Source organism: Rosa rugosa, chromosome 1, assembly GCF_958449725.1.
Source record: "Rosa rugosa chromosome 1, drRosRugo1.1, whole genome shotgun sequence".
Classification (NCBI taxonomy): Eukaryota; Viridiplantae; Streptophyta; class Magnoliopsida; order Rosales; family Rosaceae; genus Rosa; species Rosa rugosa.
The window spans coordinates 57,128,675-57,154,498 of NC_084820.1; the positions used below are offsets into that span (position 1 = coordinate 57,128,675).

A 25,824-nucleotide genomic window follows, 5' to 3' on the forward strand; every position below is an offset into this window, starting at 1 on the left:
AGTAAAGGTCTCACACATCTAACTCTTTAGATTACTTTCTCTTTAACTCATATTCCTTGGACCTTGTTCAATCAAATATTAAATATAAGCAATGAACAATAAACTTGCCCTTTTGATTAATAATAATTACAATAATAATTACATCAAAATGATTGTTTTAGGACACAATTCCTTCAGCAGCACGGCAGCGTTGTCGCTTATGGCTCTAGACAGTTGAAGGTGCATGAGCGTAATTACCCCACTCATGATTTGGAGTTGGCTGCGGTTGTTTTTGCCCTGAAAATTTGGAGGCATTACTTGTATGGGGAGAAGTTCGAACTCTTTTCGGATCATAAGAGTTTGAAGTATCTGTTCTCTCAGAAAGAGTTGAACATGAGACAGAGAAGGTGGATGGAGCTCATTAAGGACTATGATTTCACCTTGGAGTATCATCCCGGGAAGGCCAATGTTGTCACGCCCCGAATTTCGAATAAAGATATTCAAAATCCAAAACGCGATAATTAAACCAACTCTTAAATTTACAAGAAACTTTTTCAAATAAATCAGAGTTACAACAAGTGTTTACAAAAATCCAGCTAATGGATATACAAATGTAAACGCTCACTAGGAGCATACCAAAAATAGTAGTACGCTAACAAAAGTGGGTTATGAACCTAGCGCTGCCTGTACTCCTCGCCTCGATCTCCGCCCTGGTGATCTTGACCTGCAGGAACAACCGCTACACCATGGAATAGTGCACCAGGATTGCAAACAACAAACCCGGTAAGCTTTTGAAGCTCGTATGAGTAAACTCAATTAAAATGACTCACGTCACGCATGCTTATAATTTCTCAGCTCGTGAGATAAATTAAAGTAACAACATTTAACTCCGCAAAACACAATCAAACATACAATCACCCTAGGTAACAATTAGTAATCCCTGCATCGAAAGTTTAGTTCAGGAGATTACTAAAAGTCACCCAATTCAAATTATAGTAATCCTTGCGTCGAGTTTTAGTTCAGGAGATTACAAATAAAGAAAACAATAGAATTCAAGGAAATCTCAATCTCACTTAAACACAAAATAAAGAACCCCAGAAACCTTCTCCGAAACTACGACAGACTAGAGCTCTAACTGTATCGTAACCTGCCCCCTTGACCAAGGTACAAGCATCCGATAACTGTATCGTAACCTGCCCCCTTGACCAAGGTACAAGCATCCGATAACTTAACAACAGGTTACCACTGTAACCGTCGGACTTCGGACCACTTGGCCCTCAGAACAAAACCTTTTAAGGAGATCCCACACAACCCACAATGTCATATCACAGTTTCAATTCACTCTTTCAACAATATAATCATCAAACATATACATATCACCACGCCACACCATCCAGATATATATATTCCACGTAAATATATATATACGTAATCATTCACGCAGGAATGACCACTAATACCAACTATAGTTCACACATTTTAAAACCAAGAAATTCATTTTATACTTAAATTCATTTTCATTACCTGTGAGCCGTAGCCCTATGAACCGTAGTCGATCAAGTGCATATTATTTCAAACGAAACTTTATTTTGAAAACGATTTACAATTATTAATCAATTCTGACAATTAAATAATTCGGTTCGTAAATGAACCACGTGAGATTTACTCACCTCTAATCCAGCTGCGTCTTCTCAACAGCCCAAAAACAACGATCCGTAATCGTCCACCTATCGATCTGTCAATCACCTAATCAAACACGATCCTAACTTAGTCCACGAATCGAAAACGATTATATTTCGAACTCCATTTGCCCTAAAATTCTGAAAGTAATCCCGATTGAGACAAAACTTCATCCGAGACCACTCGAGGTCTCCGGAATAATTATACGATCAACATACCAAAACTACAAGTCAATCAGACGACCGAATCCTCACGGATCAAGCATCAATTGAACCGGAAAAACCCTAAAAACGTTAATATTCATAACTAAATCATGCGATCTCCAAAATAACCCTCTAATATATCAAAACGACCGTATCGATGCGTAGATAATTAAAATGAAAACAGAACACATTTTAGAGGTCCGACGCGCCACCACGCGCCGCCACAAGCGGTGGTTCAGATTGTGGTCAACCACGGCGCTCAACGCCGGATCAACCACCTCCGATGCCAAAGTCATCAACTACAAACTTGTTCAAAATGAAGGGCTGATCAACTTTCATACCTGGAGCTAAGCGAGATTTGGTCTAGATCGTCCTAGATCAAGCCTGGAAGTTGGATTAATCCCGTTCGTCTGATCAGATCCTAGATCAAATCAGGGACGTCGAAAAAGTCAAACCTTGATCTAGCGTTCTACACTCAAAATCGTGATGAAAGACTTACATGGGGATGATCAGGAGGATGAGGACCAGCCAAAACTGAGAAGGATCGGCCCGTGCAACGCCGGCACGGCGAGATCCGATCGGGTCGGTTACTCCGCCTGGGGTCGCTTCGATCCAGGCCTGGAGTCAGCGGCTCGGCAAAGCGACGGCAGGGGGCGGCTGGGCGTGGAGCGACGAGCACGGCGAGGGCCGGGTCGGGTCGTGCGTATTGAGGAGAGAGAACGGAGCGAAATTGGGGAGGAAAATATAATTTCTGAAACTTTTGAGATTTATGAAAATATCTCAGATTTTTTCATATTTATAGAAAAATCTCAAAACTTCAATCCCCCATAACTTCTTCATACAAACTCCGATTTTCGCGTTCCGCATATACACTAACTCGTATCGACGCGCTTTACAACTTTCGTGAAGAAAGTTTTCACAAAAATGAAACGTATAAAAAGTCAACTTCGTAACCCCCCTAAAACCATACTTTTTGAATAATTAATCGTTCAAAACACTTCCGCTCCATTCACGATCCACGAAATCGTATCAACGAACACTTTATTAATTCCCGAAAACTATTAGAAATTAATAACGAATTTCCGGGGTATTACATTCTACCCCCCTTAAAGAAATTTCGTCCCGAAATTTAAATGCACAACAACAAAAAAAAAGAAATCGGGTACAGCCAACCTAACAATCGAATCCCCCCCACTACCAAAATTGCAACAATTTTGCAAAAATACGACTTATGCACAGACCACACAAAAGTCTAGAATCCTGTTATCACAACTGTATCTACATCATTTCACCAATCACATAACTCCTGCATTATAAGAATTGGAAACGAGACCTTCATTTCATCTCAAGCAACCTAGAGCATGCATCATACAACAACACATACCTAACAATAGGAAATCACACGTAAAAGTCTAACCATAGATATCATGCAAAACCCAACACAACGCCACACACAGGAAGTACTCTACCATCACACATTACTCTAGCAAGATAAGCGAAATTGGATAGGGTACCTTCTGCTCCAGCACCTCGCTGACCGATAGCTAACACTCTAGCCTGACCAGGAGGCAACAACCTCTGCTGGTTCCCCTGCCCGCCATCCTGTGGTCGGGTACACTCTCTGGCGAAATGCCCTGCCTGTCCACATCTAAAGCATGCCCTGATCTTCGGCTTCGTGCACGCTCCCAAAGCATGGCCCATCTCACCGCAGTTGTAACATCTCAGAGGTGCGGCTGGTGCTAAATGCCGGATAGGTACAGCCCTAACAGGTGCAGCTGCCACTCTAGCTGGAGCCTGATGATGAGCCCGCTGTCTCTTCCAGGACCCATCCTGTCTATCCATCCCATCACTGCTCTCGGCAACCGCCTTCCCATTTCCTTGGGAATCTCTCGAAGCTAAGGTCTCACTCACATGCATCTTGGCCTCCTGCTCATGGGCCATAGCACTAGCAAAGTTGAGTGCCTTCGTAGGCAGCATCAGAGGGTACACAATCTCCCTGATCCTATGCTTCAGTCCCCGCAAAAACTTCTTGGCCTGGGACTCGGCGTCCATCTGCGGAACGAATCGATACAACTGGGAGAACCGTGCCTCATAGTCTCTGACGCTCATATTCCCCTGAACTAGAGCGATGAACTCAAGCTCCAACTGCTCCCTCACTGCAGCCGGAAAGTACTGATCCCGGAAGAGCACTACAAAACCCTCCCATGTCAAGGTGGACACATCTACCGCCCTCTGTGTACCGCTCCACCACACTCGTGCCTCTCCCTGGAGAAGATACGCATCTATCTTCCTCTTCTCGATCTCAATGTAGATGACCATCTCAAAATACGTCTCCATGTTCTCGATCCAATCATCGGCCAACATGTGATCTATACCTCCCTGAAAATGGTTCGCTCCCAGCTTACGAATCTCCTTAGCCAGTCTAGCTAAGCGAATGGCCTCACCTACATCAACGACAGGTGGAACAGGCACCACCTGCGGTACCTCCACCTCTTCCTCGTAGAACTCCTCCACAGGAGGGACCCTGCCTCTACCCCTAGCTCTGCCCTCCTCGGGGCCTACCTCGGCCTCAAGCTCTGCCTCTCGGAGGATCCATCACCTGAGAAGCATAGCAACACTTGGTTACTACTTGTATAAAACTTAAACCAAAGTATAAGTTGAATACAAGACCATGTAAACCAAGACACTAAAACAAGGAGGGCGCACAAGCTCCTAAGACGACCTAACGTTTTAGACGACACTTAACACTCCCACATACCCAATGACTATATCAATACTGAAGAGTATAGGATGGGGATCCGCTGCAGACGGGCCATCACTCGAGTAGTACTGACAGTCACCAAGTATGTACCTTACGCTCTGATACCAAACTGTCACGCCCCGAATTTCGAATAAAGATATTCAAAATCCAAAACGCGATAATTAAACCAACTCTTAAATTTACAAGAAACTTTTTCAAATAAATCAGAGTTACAACAAGTGTTTACAAAAATCCAGCTAATGGATATACAAATGTAAACGCTCACTAGGAGCATACCAAAAATAGCAGTACGCTAACAAAAATGGGTTATTAATTTTCAATTGTCAATTTTATTTTTCACAATCAAAATCAAATTTCACAAACCACTTTCATTGTCAATACCACTCGGTTGTGGGTTTCCGCATTCACTTGTGGTTCTCTTGACCAATTTTAGGCTTGGTTGTTCCGAGCCGAGCATGTAAATAGTTTGGTGCTATTTTTCTAGATTTTGTTAATTGTTAGTGACTTAGTAATCGGCATAACCAAGGATTGGAGTTAGCTTTTCAATCCCCGTAGTACGATAATTTCGGGTTTAAATATTTTCCCTTTCTTTGATGACCGTGCCCTTATTGCGCGTAAGTTGCATTTCAGCACACAAATCAAATGCTTGGTGGAGTAGGCGACATCTTCTGGGCAGACGACGCCTCTCCGTGTGGCGGCATGGAGGAGGCATGGTGCGTCACCGGCGGCTGGGCCGATTGTCGGGATGTTTTGGGTGCTAGCAGACGACTTCGTGGGCCTTGGGCTCAAGTTGATTTCTTGGATTTGAGCCTGAGTTCGAGTGGGTGGACAATTGCTGGCCTGGGGTTTCGTTTCCATGGGTTTGTGGTTGTAGGCCTTCATTTGTCTGTTACCAGCGTCAGACGGATCCGGATCTGGGATCTGGGTGGGTTTTGCACAGGGATCTGGATCTGGGATCCAGGAGAGAGTGTGGCTTGGGCTGCGTCCCACTATTTCTGTTGGACCGTTGCTCATTTGCTAAAATGGTTTGGGGCTCCTATGCGGTATTGGTATTGGATTCGGGACCCAAGTCTTTGGTATCTGTTCGTGAAAGATCGTCTGCCAACATGGCCATGTTCTGACACCCTTGGCTGGCTTCGATCTTTAGGTGGGAGAGTGCCTTCATTCCGGCGCCAAGTTGATTTTTGTCAAGTTGTGCGTTGGAGTTCGATGGGTAGTCAAACCACCGACTACTCAATTCACTACACGGCTGCAATCCGTAGTGTAAAATCAGCGCTGCGTTTTGACGATGCTGCTCTTGCATTTTTAATTCTTTGTAGTTCAGATGCAATTTTTGCATCTTTTCCTTTCACTTCGGTTATTTTCTTTTTTATGCCTTTTGGCATGGTATCATTGTAATCTTTCAATTTCAATAAAGGGCTGACCTCATTTTACTAAAAAAAAATGAACTAAAATTCCAAACTAAATCTAATGAAATCCAAATCCTGGATAATGGCCCACGTAATCCTGGAGATTGTGGTAGATATCCAAATGCTTGAACCTAGTGAGAGAGCCTCCACAATGTTAGGGTAATGTATATTTATTTTTCCTCTGGCTAATTCAGTATATTATCTCTAGATCAATTAATTTTTTTTAACTCTTCTTCAGCTATCTAATAGCTGTTTTAGCTGGTTTACCATGTATTTCACTAACAGTAGGGCAGTCAATTCCGACACGACCCGATAACACGACTCGAAACCCGCACGAAATAAAGCGGGTTGAACCCGCACGATTAAAAAGCGGGTCGGCCGTGGGTCAACCCGCCATGACCCATTTAATAAATGGGTCGGCCATGGGTCAACCCGCCAACATGAAGTGAACCCGTATAACCCGATTATGCTATACTTATTCTTGAAATTTTGGACGTTGGGAGTATTTGATCATAGGATTAGACAATTTGAAATGTTTTGCTTTATAATTATTGGATTTAATTATTTATGAATTATATATAATTATTTATATTCTTCGTCTTGTGGAGTTTTTGGTGAATTTAATCAATTTATGCATTTTTTAGTTAAATGGGTCGCATTTTGTTAATCATTAAATGGGTCATTTTGTCTAACACGACACGACCTATTTATTAAATGGGTTAAGCGGGTTGGAAATGGGTAACCCGTTTAATAAATAGGTTGGGTTTGGGTTTAAATTTTTGACACGATTATTAAATGGGTTGGGTTTAAGTTTGTATCTTACGACACGACAAATACCTTGACCCGACACGAACCCAACCCGACACGACCCATTGACAGCCCTAACTAACAGTCTCCTACAATGGATTGGCTGGTATTCTGATAATATTTTGCATGCAACTTTCTAGACGTCAGCTACTTTAATCTTACTTGCCTTTTCAAGATTCAATAACTATCTCCCATGTCTCCTGTAAAACTTATCTCATAGTGTTTTTCAATTGGCGCTCAATACTCTATTTCCTTCATTTTCTTATATCTAATGAATGAGCCAAAAAATAATAATAATAATAAATAAAAAATAAATCCGATGAACTTATACTTGTATATTTTGTACTTGTATCACTAACATATATCTTCTTTTTGCTTCATATCACAGGTGTCAATGGGCTATGGTACAATCACATCCTATGCATTAATGAGTTTAGAACCTCGTGGAACTCTATTTGTGACACCTGGTATGATAACATGAACACATTTACATGTCCAGAACAAGACAATATTAGGAGACAACTCGTGCTCTCTCAGCCAAGTACAATTGACAGAGTTTGTTGCTACATTGCAGACTATGAAGACCAAGCATAGCCATATATTAAACTGCACATCTGACAACTCTCTTAACATTCACATGTGATCTTATTGTCTGATAGCAGCTAGGCCTTCTCACAATTGTAGTATAAATGTGTTCTCTTCTGTAATCATCATTTACTTCAATCAAGCAATCTCATTTCTCTTTATGGTATCAGAGCGGGTTACTCACGTGTGCATGCCTAACGGCTACACGTCACCCAAAGTTGTCCACGTGTATGGCTTTTAAATTCGCCACACGTGCGGGGGCATGTTGAGAATATATACATCTCACATGGGAAAAATGGGACATTGCCTATGAGTTTATAAGGGTTTGGGCCACTCCATCCATTGCCAATTGGTTTTGGATGTGAACCCCAGATTACTTTATCATGATATCAAAGCCATTTGCCTAACAGCTCTTGATCCTGTGAACTCTAAAACTCTCCCTGGGTGTGTGAAGAAAATTTCTCCATACACCCATGGGTCAAAACATAGATTGCAGCATCTCTGAATCTTTCCTCTCAGATCAATTTCCATTCTACTCTATTAACTTTCTTCTTCAAATTCCTTTATGTTCTCAAGCTAACATCTTTCATTTTTCACTTCAGTTTGTCATTCTCAATCATCATGGCAGAAGCACCATGTTTCAATTCTCCACCAAATACCAACAACCCTTCTCCTCCATAGCTTCCTTCCAATTCAACTTAAATTTTTGCTTGGAGAATAGCAACGGATTCCTCTACTCATATGTCCTCTCACTCCTTTTTCTCATACATGCTACCTCTTCTTCATTTCTCTATAAAAGAAAATCCTATTCCTTTAGAGCCTCTGCTTATTAGCTCTCTAATCCACAGCGATTATAGTTCATTCACCCTCTTACCTTCTCTTCTTCACTCTTTACCCTTCTTTCAAATTCACTAAGTTTCAAACTTTTTTATTCACTTCTTCAATCCTCTTTGTTCTAATCCAGTAATCATTCCTTTGTTTCTATTCATCAATCTTCATTTTTCATCTCTCTCTACAGTCTACACAACTCCATCAATCCGAAACAACACTCAACCTCAAAATTTTCTCTCTTTCCGTTTGTTTGCTTTTTTCTTTTCTCTCCACATCATCCTTGTTCCAGCAATTTTATATAGATTTTCTACTATCTCTCTTTTAAAAGCTTCTCCCTCTCATTCTTCTTCTCCTCATCGTTTGAAATCTGAAATTTCAAGACCATAGCCTTCTCACTCATGGTTTTTTTCTCATACCTACCATGGTAATCACTTCTTCGTCACCCCAAAAGAACAAAAACATTACTCATCTTCTATATAATCAAGTCCATCTCTTTTCTCATTTTCTGTGTTTTCAATCTCTATTCCCTCTTTTTCTCCCCACATCCTCCTGTCACTTTGTGTACGTTTTTCTGTCCACATACTTGCAAACTCTCTCTATCACATGTATGGCTTAGCTACTGGCAATGAACCACGTCCAGCACCCTTTCTCACTTCCTTACTTGTCAGCACCATGCATCATGTTCCTCTTGCTTTTACTTTGTTTTTGGTCTCTCTCTTCCTCCTTTTTGCTTTTGTCTTGCTTTGTTCAAGTCTTTTCCTCACTTTGCATCTCCCTCTCTATTCTTCCATTTTTTTTTTCAGTCCCTGTTTGGTAAACAAATTCAATTTCCTTTCGAATTGGGCGAAATACTTCTCCTTCTCTCGCATCAGGCAACCGTCTCCTCCTTCGACATCAATCACTAGTCGTTCTCCTCTTCTTGGCATCAGCAACTGTCTCCTCCTCTGACATCAATCAGCAGATGTTCTCCTCCTTTGTTAACAGTCTGTTTATCTTAGTTTTTTCGTCACAAGTAGCTTCATCCACCTTCATTATGTATCCTCTGTAGCGAACTTCGCCGACATTTTCCATGAAAGTCTTCCAAAGCATCGTTTTTTTGTGGTCTCCGTTCCAAGCTGATTGCTTCACATCCCGCATCAGCTTGCGGGGGGATGATAACATGAACACATTTACATGTCCAGAACAAGACAATATTAGGAGACAACTCGTGCTCTCTCAGCCAAGTACAATTGACAGAGTTTGTTGCTACATTGCAGACTATGAAGACCAAGCATAGCCATATATTAAACTGCACATCTGACAACTCTCTTAACATTCACATGTGATCTTATTGTCTGATAGCAGCTAGGCCTTCTCACAATTGTAGTATAAATGTGTTCTCTTCTGTAATCATCATTTACTTCAATCAAGCAATCTCATTTCTCTTTATGGTATGGAGGTTAGTACACATATAATCAGTCGAATAATGAATTATTATTTTTTTGGTTGAATTAAATCTTTATTTAGCCTCTAACTATTGGTACTTTGCTGAACTAACATCTTGAATATGATATTAGCATAATATTTTTTTTATTGCATCTCTTGTGAGCTCTTTCAGAATTTTGTAATTTCAACAACAGTAATTCTTTAAGTTATTAAGAGACGTGTGCTATATTCCGGAGATGAAAAGTATAGAGCATATATCATTTGGGAGTAATAGACTACCATAAATATTAGATGACATAAATGGTCTTTACTTTGTTAAGTACTTACTGATATCTTTACTTTGTCAAGTAGTTACTAATATCTGAATGCCTTTGGGTGCAGATGACTCTTGAAGAAGCCATAGGGTATGTAGCCTCGGATGAGCTCATTGAGGTATGGTTCCGATGCTAATGATCTTTCTGCTCATGATTATGTGTTAGTAAGGTGGTCTGTATGTACATTGTAAAAATTAAAATCATTTGTTGAGGCCTGTCCTTAAACCACAATTTATGAATTCTTTCATACGTTCAATTATTTGTAAGGTCCTTCAAAGATATTAATTGAAGAAAATATGTAAAATTTATTGTACCGCCAAGTGTTTAGTGCATACCCTGAATCTCTTGAAAGGTGGTTTTTCCTGGATTTCAGAGAATTCCAATACGAAATCATTGCTCTGTGATGAATTTTTGATTGTCTTGTGTATGTGTGTAGGTTACACCAAAGTCCATCCGGTTAAGGAAGAAATATCTGGATGTCAACAAGCGTAAAACCATGAGCAAAAGGCAAAAGGAATGAATCCAGCTTTTCAAGCAGTTTTGTAACGTTACTAGGTAATACTTGAATGTATAAGAACAGGTAATTATAATACCCACTCAATTTATCTGACAGGACCCGCCCCGAATTTCACCTTGAAATCCGAAGTGGCCCTGCGGGGCCCACCTTAGAAGAAATTCTACCAAAAAAATTTGGCGGAACTTCCTCTAAAAGTGGACTACCCAAAACCTGTAGAAAGACATTTACACTTCTAGAAATAATCCACCATTATTCTTCTGGAGCCCCCCTTGCTCCCTAAATCACAACATCTCCCATTTGACAAAACAATTCTGAACTTAAGAATATTAATCTCATGGGTTATTAGAGCAATCTAATGCACAGGGCATACAAAAGGATAGAATACCAGATAAAGGATCGATACTTTTTATAATGCGGAAGCTATGATAGCTATGCCTCAACCTCATGTACGCTCGACCTCAAGCTAATCTGGCCTGCAAACTGGGCATTTGAAATCGAAGGGCCCAAGGGAAAAACATTTAAAAACCGTTAGAGTGAGTGGACGAAAAATAACTAATCTCGAAGGAAAACAATTATAAGATTTAGTGCTTTCCCAAATTATTCTCTTAAAACCCAAGCATGCAGTAAAAATCTTGAAAATATTATTAATCATCATCTTTACTCAAATCTCAATCACGTAAAATAGAACATCTCGAAATCTCTTTAAAGTCTCAAATCCCTCAAATACATTATGATATTTCAAACCTCTCGTTAACTTACTCATATCTCAAATCATGTTTCAAAATAGACGATGACTAAAGGGGACTGCCGATTAGTCATCTCATGCCACCTGGAGGGGACTGCCGACCAGTGACGCATCGGAGGGGACTGCCGACCGGACGAGGAGGTGATGGTTAGAGGGGACTGCCGACTAACCATAGGTAGTTAGAGGGGACTGTCGACTAACTACCTCATGTCATCTGGAGGGGACTGCTGACCAGATGACGCATCGGAGGGGACTGCCGACCGGAATATTCTGGAGGGGACTGCCGACCAGACTATTACCTGGAGGGGACTGCCGACCAGGTAATGCATGCATGCGCCACTTATTTACCTCCTCAATAAACTGGAATCAATCTCTTTAATAAATGCTTTCGAAAAGAAACCCGAATAATACAATTATGCTCAAATACCTGATAAATCATTCTTACTCGAATACTCGAAAATTCTTAATCCTCATAATATTTCCTCAATCAATCACTTTCCGAAAACCACTTCTCAATACTTCTCATAACTCAAAAATCACTAAATGCTTCCCGAAATAAGAACTCAATAATAATTTCGTAAATCATCAATAAATCACCGGAAGCATATTTCAATGAATCTCGATAAATCAAATACTCAAATATTATCACATGCCACTAAATATAATTTAGGAGGTTCCGATAAATCAACAATTAAAGGAAATCATTATATCATAAAATCATATACTAAATCTCAACCGGAACATAATAAAATAAATCAAATACTGCATGCATAATTATTTAAAATCAAATGTCCACTCACAGTATTGTTTAGGCGACCATGCAAACGGTTTCCCTCGTCGAGCAGTAATTCGGTACGTCACCCTGTACACAATTATAATTCGTGAATAACTATCCGGAAATTAAACACGATTCCCACGTCATATCCTCATAAATCACCTATCCACTTCTTCTCGGATTCAATCCAAACTTTACCACTATTACCAATTAATCGATTAAGTATTCTAAAGCGGAAGCAAGGGAAAATCCGAAGGTCGGATTCCCATAATCGACACCCGTCTCACCAAACTTCGGAAATTCCTAATCCATAACAAATCACTCCAAAATCCACCAAAAACCACATTTACAAATTCTACAACAAAGATAGAATTTAAGTTAATGTTCACTCGCCGCCGCATGAACACTCGCCACCACTGTTCATGCGGCGGCACTGTTCATGCGGCGGCCAACTCCTCCTCCGGCCACCAAATTTCATCCACAGCATCAACTCAACATTCTAAGCAACTTTCTCAACTGTGGTAAATTCAGAAAATACCTCTAAGTGGCCGAACAATTAAGCAATCCGAAGTACAGTGAAATTTTCCAATTATACTTTCTTCCTCCACGCTTCAAATCGCTACAAAATACTTGGAGAGCATCATCTACGTCTCAAGGATCTTCCAAAGGACCAATATTTGTCGTCTATGGTGGCCGGAATCGGGAAAAACCAGCGTTGACCTCAATCTGCTACAGTGAACTTCCACGGCTTGGTTCTTCGTTTTCCGGCCAAGACTCGGCGAGCTACCACCGCAGGCGTGTCCAGGAGGAGGAGAGGAAGCCAACGGTGATCGCGGTTCGCTTCCAGGTGGTCGGACTCGAGAGATGGCCGGAGTTGCAGAGGAGAAAGAGAGAGAGAGAGAGAGAAAGAACACGGGAGGAGGAGAGAGAAGAAGAAAAGAAAAAATTACCCAGCCACAGTAAAAAATTTGAATATATACCAATCTACCATGAACAGTAATTTTTGTATTTCGCTTATAACTTTCGCATACGAACTCTGATTTTTACGTACCGCATATGCACGCGCTCGGTTTAACGTCCTCTACAATTTTGAAGAAGAAAGTTTCCTCAAATTTTGACCCCAACAAAAAGTCAACTTTTAGGGCCACTAAAAATATCGACACGATAGTAAAAGTGAAAGTAAAAGTCGTTTACCGTCCAAATGATTAGTAACCCGGTAAATTCAGGTTCGGGATGTTACATTATCCACCTCAATTTTGGTCGATGTTCCACTACGATATATTCTTTTAACAAATGTTGATGAGCAAATAAACTTGATGTTGTATTTGGTGAGAAGAAATAATAACAGTGAAATGTTTTATACTTTTCTTATCTGAATGTAACATAACTACAGACCAATGTAATAAGTGTTAGATTAACTAATATAGTCTCCTTCAATGGGGTTCCCAAATTTTGGTTATGATCTTATGTTAGCAAACAATTTGCTTTCTATGAAGTGGTTTAAGGTTGGTTTACAGGTGCTTTTCATATGTCAAAAATGCTTCTGGATTATCAATGGTGTGTTTGGATTTTTGAAGGAATGTGAATCCTATAATTGTCATGAACAAAAGCACCATTCAATAAATAACATCCTTGGGTATTCAAGCAGTGTCTTATCTTCACTGCTCATTGTCCTTGCTCTTTTCTGTTAATATGAACTCTGTTTTGTCTTTATCTTCACTGCTGATTAAAAGATATTGTTACTTATAATATCTTTTATTGTTCCTTTACACCAGAAGGAAGGCTTGGCAGATTTACTGAAAACATATTTAGACAAGGGAATTGATGTGGATGATTTACTACAGCAGAGAATTAAATTTGGATCAAACATATATATATCCTCCAAAAATAGCAACGAGCCACTTGGTAAGTTTGTTATAGTTGTGCACTTTTGAATTTCCTACATTTGGAATAAGAAGAAAAAGAAGTGATGCATTATGCCATTATAATTAATCTTTTTTTTTTTTATTTTCAATTGTTTTCTCCTGCTGCATATCTGATAGACATGTCTTCGATCGGGAAGCTCTGTACGATTTTACTCGGATCGTTTTGGTGATTGCTTTTATGGGTTCTGTTGTGATGGGTATTCTGGAAGAGGTGAGCTTGGAGTCTCTAAATGCCTAATTAATTGCATTTAATTAATTTAATCGTTAGTACTCTCACAAAGTGGGAGGTCGAGTTCGACTCACAACTCACAAATAATTAGTTGTCGAATTTTTAGGTTTTATGTAATAAAGAAAAGTATTCTCACACAGTAGGATGTGACGAAGGAAATTTTTTTGGTCCAAAAACAAAGAAAAGATTTTGTTTACTAAATTGACGTTTCAGCTCCATACTTAAACAGCTAGGCCTGAACCCTAATCATGCATTGTTATGCTAGCTAGCTATCTATTTCGTTGTGTTTCAAATATCAACAATTTGCTGTAAATCTCTTGTGCTTGTGTTTTCTCTGTTGCTTGCAGACTAAAAAGGTAGGAAGGCACGATGTGTTCAGCGTTGCTATTGCAGATAAAGATAAACAATTCATCATTGTAGATACCATCCTGACAAGAATGCAAATGACCCTAAAGCAGCTGATAGTGTTCGATCACAATTCATGATTGCAGCAGCACTCATGTCTGAGGCAAAGTTTTGAACATATGACGACACAAATCTTACCGTAGAAGGTACTCGGCCATTGTATGATGTAGAAAATAGCAAGAGTTGACAGAAACAGAGAGAAGACAAATGTACAAATTACCCTCCTAAATTTGTGTATGAATATTTGGGAAATAATCCCTTTTTGATATCAATATGCTGAATTCATTTTATATATGGTGGATTTGAATTAATTTGATAGTTGTATATTTTATAACAATTAGACAACAAGAATAAATGAAAAGCATTGTCCAACATGTTATAGCACAATGGTAAAATCTCAAAGTGTCGTCTCAAAGCACAAAACTATATTTATAATGGCCACAAAATAAAAACTGTTATCTGAATTCAAAACAGGTGACGGATGCGTTTGGAAAACTGTCGTCTAAATAAAAGTCACACAACGTCCATAAAATAAAGCGACCTCTTAATCGCAATCACACAACGGCTGCTAAAGTTGTCCGTCGTTTGAGTAAATTTCACACAATAGTTAATGCTGTCGAGAGCCTGTCGACATGCTGTCGACATGGATGCCGAGTTTTTCAGACGACGGTTCTCCAAATCATGTTTCATCAGACGACACCGAGATATACGACAGTCAGCCTCCATATCAGAAGACAGTTTTTAGCCGTCGTCTAACTCAATTTTTGTAGTAGTGTTACATGAAAATTTAAAATTAGTTTTTAATACCTTACAATAAGTGAGGTTAGAGGAAAAGTCACACAGCAGAACTAAAGGGTTTTGAGCGAAACACGGCAGCAGAGAATTTTCGATTGTTGTCTGTTTTCTGGCACCGATGAACTTCATCAGGGGTCGTGGGAACGCTAGGCGCAAGTTCAGCGTTGCGTGGTGGTAAAGGAGGTCAAAATATTTTTCTACTTGGTTGATCGCCGGTCTATAGCGCACAGATCGAGATTGAGGCGAGCGTGTTTTGCGTCGGAGATCAAGGTCGAATATGCGGGATTACAATCGATTTTGGGTCTCTTGCTTGCTACATTTACTCGAGTTGATTTCTTAGTGGTACGATCAATACTTCTGATTGCTGGTGGGCAGGCCTGGGTGGGTTTTCACAAAGAGTTGACAACATGATAGTGTGCCGGAAGGGTCGACCGCTGGAAAACTTGGTAGTGCGGCAGCGTAGCAGGAGTTAGCCTGTGCTTTTGTGCCATTAGTCCCAAACTCATATATTGGCTATCTAGGCCTAATCCATGGGCTTTCAAGGAAGGTGTCTTGTCACCTTAGTGGATTGGGATAGCATGGCCTAAGAATTGACCTTCTTAGGCTTTTAGCTCGGTACATGGTGTTCAAATGCCTATCTGTTCGAATCAATACTTTTATTGGAGTTGATGACTATCTTGAATAGGGGGCGCACCTGTGGCTTATGAATGAGGAGTAACTCTTATTTGTTTGCTAGGAAGTGGTTTTCTGTTGGTACAACAATTGCATGATTGACTAATAGTAGGCTAGCAGATGTTGCCCTAAAACACACAGAATTTGTTCTTTGTACTATAAGTTCGCTGCTATAACGAGCTCAAAACAAACTTATAATGAATTTGCATTTACTTGATAAAATTCGGGACTCTTGTCCGTTTTCGGTTCAAGTATATGGTAGACTCTAGCCCTTGCTAATGGCTATTAATTGAATCTAATGAAATCAATATCATTTTCATGATGTTAAAGAAGATCGATGAAACAGTAAGAATATATGAATATTCATTCCTCTAAAAAAAAATAGAATGTCTTGAAACGATTACATTATTTACGGTTGTTTTGTACCATTAGAAACGATAAGAAGTGACAAATGAAATTCACAATTCTCATTTTCTTCTCTCTTTTATTTTGTAAGCTAGAAAGCATTGATTTTAATCTTCTCATCAATGAAACAATAGTTTTAGAGAACAAGTGCATTTCAACCTTAAAAATTAAGGTTATAATAAATTAAAATTGTAAATGTACTTTCAGTCATCATAAATGTTGCAATTGTACACACCTTGGCACAAAAGAGAGAAGAATACCGTCCTCGAAAAATATAAAAAGCTGGTTTCGAATTGTCAACCTCTTCCGCAAACACTTCAACCCCAACCACTGCAGCACGGGCTGCTCATGCCGTTATGTATAACAAATTTTATATTTATCTTCTTCTAGTTCTTGTCAGACATAATTAAAACAAGGGGCCGTGACCACTTACCCAATTTTAGCCTAAAAATTGCCCACTTACTCCACCTAGAGTTTTTTAACCCCATTTACTCAATCTAACAGTATTTGACAGTAATACCCTTATTTTAATTAAAAAATTACTCTCCTATCATATTCTCTCTTCCTCTCAGACGTGTCCCTCTCTCTCTCTCTCTCTCTCTCGACTCCGGCATGGCGTAATATTTCCAGAAGTAGCGGCAAATGGAGGAGGCGCCAATCGAGTGGTTCTGCGTCGCCGGAGAAGGCGCCGATGAAGACCGAAACAGAGGAGGTGTTTTCCGGGTCGCTGATGAGGCCTCGACGGTGATTGCGCGACTCATCGTTTGCGGCGGCAAGGGGCGAGACGGCGGAGGTGGCGTTTGACTGGTGGAGGATGCCAGATCTGAGCAGCAAGTCGAGGTCGCAGAGCTGCTTGGTGACGGACGCGGCGGACATGTTGAGGTCATTCTGCATGTAGAGCTTCCCGCCGGTGAACGACCGGGGCTGAAGCACGAATTGACCTTGATTTGGCTCAGGCGGAGGTCACCTGTTCGTTTGGCCGGACCCGGGCCAGGAAGGCTGAGAATGAGCTTCCGGTGAGCGATGTGGTGGATGTAATGAGCGACGACGAGCCTAGAAACGATGTGGCGGAGTCGAAGGTCACCGAAGACGAATTGAAGAACGGTGTTGTGGAGATGGTTATGGATAATGAGCAAAACGTTGGGTCTGTTGGTAACGAAGATGAGGCAGTAGACACATTATTGGCCCCCAGTAGACTTTGAAATGAGGGACAGGGATCACTATAGTGTGGTGTATTGATAAGTTACCTGTTGTTTTCTGTGTATTAAAGTCAAATTATCTGTGAATCATACAAAATGGTGCATTTTTGGTGGTCTATTGGGAGGCAGTAGAGACATTGAACTTTGTATTGGGGGGCAATAATATGATTATAAATTGATCAATTGTGCCTGTAGTGTATTATTTTGGTTTTGGGAGTTCATACAATTCACTGGACAGCAATAATATGATTTTTGGGAGGCAATAATATGATTACTGGGGGGCAGTAATATGATTACTGGGGGGCAATAATAGCCGGATTCCGGTCATCGGTCGCCGGATTTCGGTTACCGGTTCCCGAAATCTGGTCATCGGTCGCCGGAATCCGGTCGCCTTTCGCCGGAGTCCGGTCGCCGGAGACCGCGCCGGCCACTGGTCACCGGAGCACAGCAAGGTGGAGGGTGACTTCTCTCTCTAAGTGAGAAAGAAGGAGAGGGCAAAAAAGTCTCAAAAAAAAAGAAAAAAGAATTAATTGGGTAAAAGAGAAATAATCCCTTAGAGTGTTTTGGGTAAATGGGGTTAAAAAACAGTTGGTGGAGCAAGTGGGCAATTTTTAGCCTAAAATTGGGTAAACGAGCATTTTCCCTAAAACGAAACCAACAAGTCGTAGGGTTTTTTGCTCGACCTAACTTCTCATTTTCATATTTTGTCTCCCAGCTTCGACATTTCAGCGCCTCCCTCCCCAAAATCATAGATTCCCAGATTCCGGCCCCAAAAATGATCAAATCCATAGATAATTGACTTGCAGAAGCTTATAGCCGAATTCCCTAGCCTTATTTCTCCTAAATTTCAACAGATTCACCCAAAAATCTAAAAACCCCCAAACCATCGAAACCCTAATTCTGGAAAATTGTTGTTTCCTTCACCGAATGCAAGGTAATATTGTTGATTACTATCCCTATTCTATGTTGTTGTTCAGTTTTTATTGTCAATTAGTCGCAAGGTAAAGTTTGAAAGCCGATTTCTAACGTTAACTTTCTCTGTCACTCTCTTTCTTTCTCTCTTTTTGGGTTTTTTTTTGGGATTGATTTGCAGCCTGTGCTTGATTTTTTTTAATTTTTTTTTGAGGATTGATTTGCAGCCTGTGCTTGATTTGATAATTGCTTGATTTGTTTTTTTTTTAGGGATTGATTTGCACCCTGTGCTATAGATATATCTTTTGAATGTTTATATGCTTGATTTGATAATTGCTTACGGACTTCTGTTTTCCCATTCAGGTTTTGTCCTGTATAGTTCATGGTAGAGGGATAAAGGCTTATGAAGGTATGATTTTACCCACTTTGACAGCTTCAATACGAGTTTTTATATTTCTTATCTATTAGAATGACTATTAGAAATTGTCTGTCTGACCAGCTTCTTTGTTTGCTTGCTTCCTAGTAAATTCAAATCAAAGGAGTCCCAGTGTGATCAGTTGGAGCCTTGGAGCATACGTTTAAGAGCATACCTTTAAAAGGTAAGAGTACTTGACTTGGACTGTTCAATCATGAATGGTATGTGTAAATTGTTATCGGTGAACTGTGACGTATGGATGGTGATGTATGTTATAATGAATGAAGGTTGCTAATGATTAGTGTATACTTGTGATTAATGAATTGCAAATGAATACTTTTAATGTGGTGTGGAGTCATAAATGATAAATAGTATATGAAGGCTGTTTTGCTGGAAATGTATGGACTGTTGTTTAGGCAGAATATGATGTTTATTTCTTGTTTTTTTTTTTTTTTTCATGTCTGTGTAGATGGCATCTTCTTCTAGTAGATTGAGTACTCCCTCAATATGCAGTAACCTTAATCACAGCCCTACTTTATCTACAGATCAGCCTCCAAACCCAAACCCTAACCTAATTATCATCCCTGAAGTAGAGTCACAGTCAGTCCCAACCATTCCTACTCATGAAGGGCAGGATAATACATTGCCTGTTAGGGCAGGTTGGAAACGAAAGAAAGGAACTAGGGTGGGGACATCGGGTAAAAATGCAAAGCCAGCTTCAGGAAGAAGCAAAACCTGGGAGTGTTTCACTAGGCCGAAACTGAGTGATGGGACTGACAATAGAGAGGTTGCACAGTGCAATTTTTGCCAAGAAATTGTACCTGCCTGCAGCACTACAAATGGGACTTCGTCAATGTGGTCTCACGCAAAGAAGTGCAAAACCAGCCCTCTTTATGAGCCACCACCAGAAACAAAGGGTCAGACCACTCTTAGTACGGATAATGTTAGTGGGGAGGTTACTTACCATAAATTCAATCGAAAGAGATGTGATTTAAAGTGTGTTAGGATGATCATCATGGATGAATCAAGTTGGCATTTCTACCCATTGGGTAATACCCAATGGGTAATACCCATCAAATAATTCGCGGGTATGGGTATTTACCCAACCCATTTCTAAATGGGTAAACCCATACCCACCCATTTACCCGTTTTCAATATGAGCAAGGTTTTTTTTTGGTATTTTAAGGCCTTCAGCCTATTAAAGGCTGGGATTATTATTATTATTTTTAAATACTAGCTACTATTTTTTTATTTTTGACAAATACGTATTACTACTTTTTTTTAATTAATTATCAAGCTGGCAAATAATCAATTATTGTTACTGTGCTCTTCAAATTATTAATGTTTTTTGCTGCATACCTATCGAAAGAAAAAAATTGTTCTTTGCTGCATAAACAAAATAACTGGAAGTATGTAACTGATTATGCCAATCTGGATATGTATATTTCTTACCAGAAAAAGATGCAACAACTTTATATATTTACACAAATTTACATCAACCTGTACAAATGAATTACTAGGCTAAAATCCCACCAAAACAAAGAAAAAAAAGAAAGAAATTTCCTTGATTTGATCTACAACAAAACACCAGCACACTGGTTATATCTTCTATCTTCATCTTGCCTTGTTTTGATTTCTTCTGCACTTCTCAATGTGCTCTCAATTTGATAGCCTCCTCCAATACTGACTTCTCTTTTCCCAAACACACTCACATTCACATGTAACTTGAATCCCATCAAGAACTGAAACTCAAGCTCCAACTTGTTCAGCTCAGAAAGCTTATTCCATCAAAACCCCGAAAGCAAACCTGAATGTGGGTTTTTTTTTTTTCTGTTTCATCACCCTCACCTCTTCCTATAACCAATATTTAAAACTAATCTATGCAACAAACAAATCAAACAAGTAGTGACAGCAGCTAACTTAGCCTTTTCTATTCTTTTCATTTGGATAGTTCAATCACTACTAATGAAAATTTCTAAGAGGTGGGCATATCTAAATAGGCATCAATTTCAGCACAATCAAAGCAAGTTCAGAAAGCTTATTCCATCAAATTCAAGTTCAGAAAGCTTATTTCATCAAATTTGATGGCCAAAGTGACGAGCAAGAGGCAATTCAGGCTTTCTCTTCCCCCTTGATCACTTTTACTTCAAAATTATCCCATACTGCTGCCTTCCTCTTTCTTTTGCGTGGAACACTTTGTTCCACATCCTCATCCATTATTTCATTATTAGCGCAGCTATACGAGACATATCTTCCATACTGCAAGAAGTAAAATAGCAACCAAAGAATGAATACAAATTCCAATATATAAGTAGATGCATATTGCAAGAAGTTAGATACACACACAGTGAGATTAGGTGCTCTGTTTGTGCCCTGTTTATGAACATACCAAATGCTTTACAGGAAGTTACACAACGTTTTTGATCAAATTGAAACCAAATCAAACATGACGAGTAGTTTTCATTTTCACAAATTATACAGAAAAACCTCCAAGCACACTAGGTTTGAAGTTTTGGTTGAAAATCTCTGATCCCATTTTCCCAGATCATTGAAAACTTAATTGGGCATAGCTACTTTGATAATTCTAAGCCAAAACCATCCACCATTTCTGATTCACAAGTCCAAATCAAGCATGGCAAACTGCATATATACCGAAAATAGATACAGATATAAGAGAGAAGGAAGCCAGACCTTAGAGAAACATGAGTACGAGTTCGAAGCTGGTGAAAGCTGAGATGGAATAGAACCCCCGATATCAACCAGACTGCGAGAGAGGAGAAACAATGGCGGAAATTACCGAAAATCGGTTATGAAGGTTTCGAAATGGAACCCAAGTTAGCTCTGGCGGCACCTGAAATTCACTGAAAGACGAACTCCACCTCGTCTCCGCCGATGAAATCCACCACTTCCTCAAACCCTAGATGCCGGAGTAGCCGGATCTCCGGCGAGATTGCTGGGTTGAAAGGAGAGAGAAGAGTCGGAGAGAGTAGAGAAGAGTCGAAGAGAGAAGAGAAGTGAATAGGGTTTGGGTATTGGGTAAATTTTATGTACCTGTGGGTAATACCCATACCCACCCGTTTCTATACGGGTATTTTATGAAATACCCGCACCCACCCAAACTTCATAAGGGTACCCATACCCATAAAAAAATACCCGAAAGGAACAAATACCCACGGGTACCCATACCCATGGGTTAAAATGCCATCCCTATGGATGAACTTTCTTTCATGCGTGTTGAAGGGGATGGGTTTAAGGAGTTTGTGGAAGAGTTGCAGCCTCAGTGGCCAAGACTGAAGAGAAAAGAGGTTGCTAGAGGAGTGTGGGAGTTGTATCAAATTGAGAAAGCTAAGATGATGAGTGAGTTTGCTGCTCACTCAACAAGAGTGAGCATAACTACGGATACTTGGATGAGTATCCAGAACATAAACTACATGGTAGTCACTGCTCAATTACTATTTTCGATTGAAATCCAATTTTAGAGAACAAGTTCATTTCAACCATATATAAATTTAAAAATTAAAATTATAATAAATTAAAATTGTAAATGTACTTTCGGTCATCATGGATGTTGCTATTGTACACACCTTGGCGAAAAAAAGAGAAGAATACCGTCCTAAAAAAACTGTCCTCAAATGTTAAGTTACCTACTCACCTACCGAAACAACGTCGTTTTGGGCTGTGATGAGTAAAACATAAATATATAGTTTTCTTTGTTTAGCGGAGCGGCTAAACCCTTGGAAACCAATACCACCCTCCACTCCATTCTCTACTTTCCGCCCTTCACCGCCGACCGCTGTGGTTTCATCGCAAAACGGGCCGATAAATCGCCGATAGTTAGGGAAATCTCCATTATGGGTACTCTATTTCGTTGTAGACAAAAATATCGTTTTTTTTTTCTCGTCTGATTTTCCACAACTCCGGAATCTAATTTCTTCAATTCTCTTTTGGGTCTTGGTGAATTAGGAGCCAAAAAAGACCCATCAATTTCTTTACTTTTCACTTCGTTATGTGATTTGGATTTGATTAATTAGGAATTCGTTGTCGTTGTTTTTGATTCAAACAACACTAGACTGCAGTCTGCACAGTATAGAATAAAATCAAAGTTGTAACTTTTCTAATTACCATCTTAAATTGAAATCCAATTTTGGCTAATACTCGACGTGGTTTTAGTTTTATAATCTGATTGTTATATGATGGCCGGTGAAGCCAAATGCATTGCATTTTTTGGATGTTAGATTCACAACTTGCTGTTAGTTCAAATGTAAGGCATGAAATTTCAGCGGATTCATACATTGTCTTGACGCCTGCACGGGCCTTATTTTAGTTGGATTCTACTTTGGTTGTTAGTTACATAGCGTTTGGTTTTAGTAAAGTAATGATTTTTAAAGTTATGAATATAGGAATCTATAATTCTAGTTAGGGAGATATTAAACAAGAACAGAAAACAAAAGAAAAACTAAAAGCAAAGTGAGTTTGTATGATTCTCGGAGAGTTTTCTATTGCCAATACCACTACCACATCTCTGACTCTCTACATTTGTGGTTCGAGTTTTTGAATGATTAAATATGTCACTGTCATTTTCTTACTTTTAAGTACTCAATTCTTGGCATCTTGGTGTTTCTGTTTTCTCTTGGATCTTGTAACTACTTTTTTGGGAGTTTCTTTCTTTGGCTTGATGGAGTTGTGTAATTTGTGTTTTTATTGGGAATGCGAGTTCTGTTGAGAGTTGTGTGGCTGGTTGTGTTTTTTTGCTACATATTCATCTAACTTCGATTGTAATATATGTGTTTTGACATGTGTTTGGTTGCCTCTTGCTTGGTGTTATAGTCATTGAGGTTGGAGCAGCAGTAATGACAACCAGAATATGTGTTGCGATTCGATCTTTTGAGAAACATCCATTGGGACTTCTGCCTTGCACGCGGAGGATTCAGTTGCCTGACACACGCGTCTTATATACCGTGTTACGATCACCTCATATTGATAAGAAGTCCAGAGAACAATTTCATATGATAACCAAGAAACTACTTCTGGTCATAGATGCAAAAGCAAATGAGTTGCAAAAGAAGTTCTTTTGGTTAAAACGCCAGCGTATACTTGGAGCTCAATATGAAATTATATTCAACTCAAAGACCCGTTTGGATAAGGGAAAACTCCAGACTTTGGTTAATAAGGAAACTGACACAACTCCTGTAGCAGAATTGGGGTAAAATATCTTTACTAGACTTCCAGTCACCTAATATTTTCTATTTAAGTAGAATATGTTACTGAGTTGTATTCAGAATGGATAATATGATATGCATTGGTTCAGTTATGGTTGCTTTGATAACAACTTTGTCAGTAAGTTGACATGATGAATGTTAAATTTGAAGGCTGTAATCTGTTGGTCTGATCTTTTATTAGTTAAGAGTTGATGTCGTGTAATCATTTATTGATATGGTGATTGACTATTCACTAGCCATTGTACTGCTTGGTTTCATGTAAGGTATATTTCAAAACTGAACTATGATTTTATAGTTGGATCCTTTTTGGATAAAGTAAAAATGGTTTATGTCCTGTGGTGAGGGATTTGAAGGACCAAATTGTTTCACACTCATGTTTAACTTGAAGAATCAGCTATGCTATCATTAATCATTAGCTTATGTATACCTTTTTATCAATAAATAGAGATAGGTGGGACGATACTGGACCATGTGTCTTTTTTGTCTTTTCTTAGTGTAATTTTATTTGTGTCTGAATATTAGTTGATCAATATCTTTTTGTCTTATCACTTACAGTTAATATCTGAGTGATTTAATTGAAGATATGATGCATTCAATTGAATAATTTAGTGTACATTTCATGAGTACTTTTTAATTGTTGAGATATGATGAACTTGTATATAATTGTCATGTATGATTTGCATCTAGTTAAGCGGTAGATTTGAAAATGCAAAAATGAAATTAAGTTGTTTACCGGTTGTTCATCACTAATAATAATAAAAACCTAGAATATAGGCACAATGAGATGTTAAAATAATGATTATGACGTTTTATCTTTACACCAAGAAATGAATTTTCCTTTGTTCTTTCGGAATTCATCACTTTTATTGTATTACGTATGACCCTTATTAAAATTGAGGCTTGATTGTACTTTGTATTTTGATTTGCAATAGAAGATGATTCAGATATTTGATTATTTGTGTATGTACATCTCCAGGTTGAAGTCCATAATTTTCGGTTGAGAAGGTGTTTCTTTGTAAACAGACAGAGATTTTGTAGAAGTTGATGACAATGACCAAACTTATGGTTGGAGAAGTCCTCACTTCGCCTCATACATCTAAGGATGATACAAAAAAAATTTAGTTATTTCAGAGACTTTAGTTGTAAGAAATCTCTTTTTATTATATGTTTGTAGAACTTAGAGAATTTGGTCCTTATTTTGTTATGTGTAACGACTTTTTCGCTTCTATGAAATAAGATATGCATCAGCGTTGCCTATTCAAATGTTAAATCAATTGTCAACTATACAGTCATGTTAAAGCCAGTATGATTGGAGGATGAACAATTCACCATATGATTGAACTGATTTTGAATTTACGATGCTTATCCTGTAATTTGATTTACATATTATTTACCAAGGTTGTTTTACGAGAAACTACAGTTTCAAATCTCGACAAAACAGATTGAATCAAATACCTAAATCTGAAAGATTTAGATATTTGGAGAGGTCACAAATTGAGTTCCAATTGGTTTGTCTTGGGTTCTTTGTGCTAAGCGTACTGGCCTAAGTCTGTTGTTGCCAATAAGCTTTTCGGCCTCAAATCTGAAATTTGACTAGAACAGAGCAGATCTTTATTC

At 39.1% G+C, this 25,824-nt stretch overlaps 2 long non-coding RNA genes across 3 annotated transcripts; one reads left to right on the top strand and one right to left on the bottom strand.

The window, feature by feature from the left end:
* Window positions 1–10,018: 10,018 nt before the first annotated feature.
* Window positions 10,019–12,935, bottom strand: LOC133742635 (uncharacterized). Of its 2 annotated transcripts, none has more exons than XR_009862657.1 (5): window positions 12,570–12,935; window positions 12,057–12,118; window positions 10,897–10,991; window positions 10,330–10,466; window positions 10,019–10,138 (listed from the first exon to the last, which is right to left on the bottom strand). It is a non-coding gene; the product is annotated as an uncharacterized LOC133742635 (long non-coding RNA). The 2 variants fall into 2 exon arrangements; XR_009862658.1 differs by having other exon boundaries at window positions 10,046–10,168.
* A 5,376-nt stretch (window positions 12,936–18,311) lies between these two features.
* Window positions 18,312–23,842, top strand: LOC133725618 (uncharacterized). Its single transcript, XR_009854509.1, has 4 exons — window positions 18,312–18,595; window positions 18,937–18,982; window positions 19,097–19,172; window positions 23,816–23,842. It is a non-coding gene; the product is annotated as an uncharacterized LOC133725618 (long non-coding RNA).
* The last annotated feature ends 1,982 nt before the right edge of the window (window positions 23,843–25,824 follow it).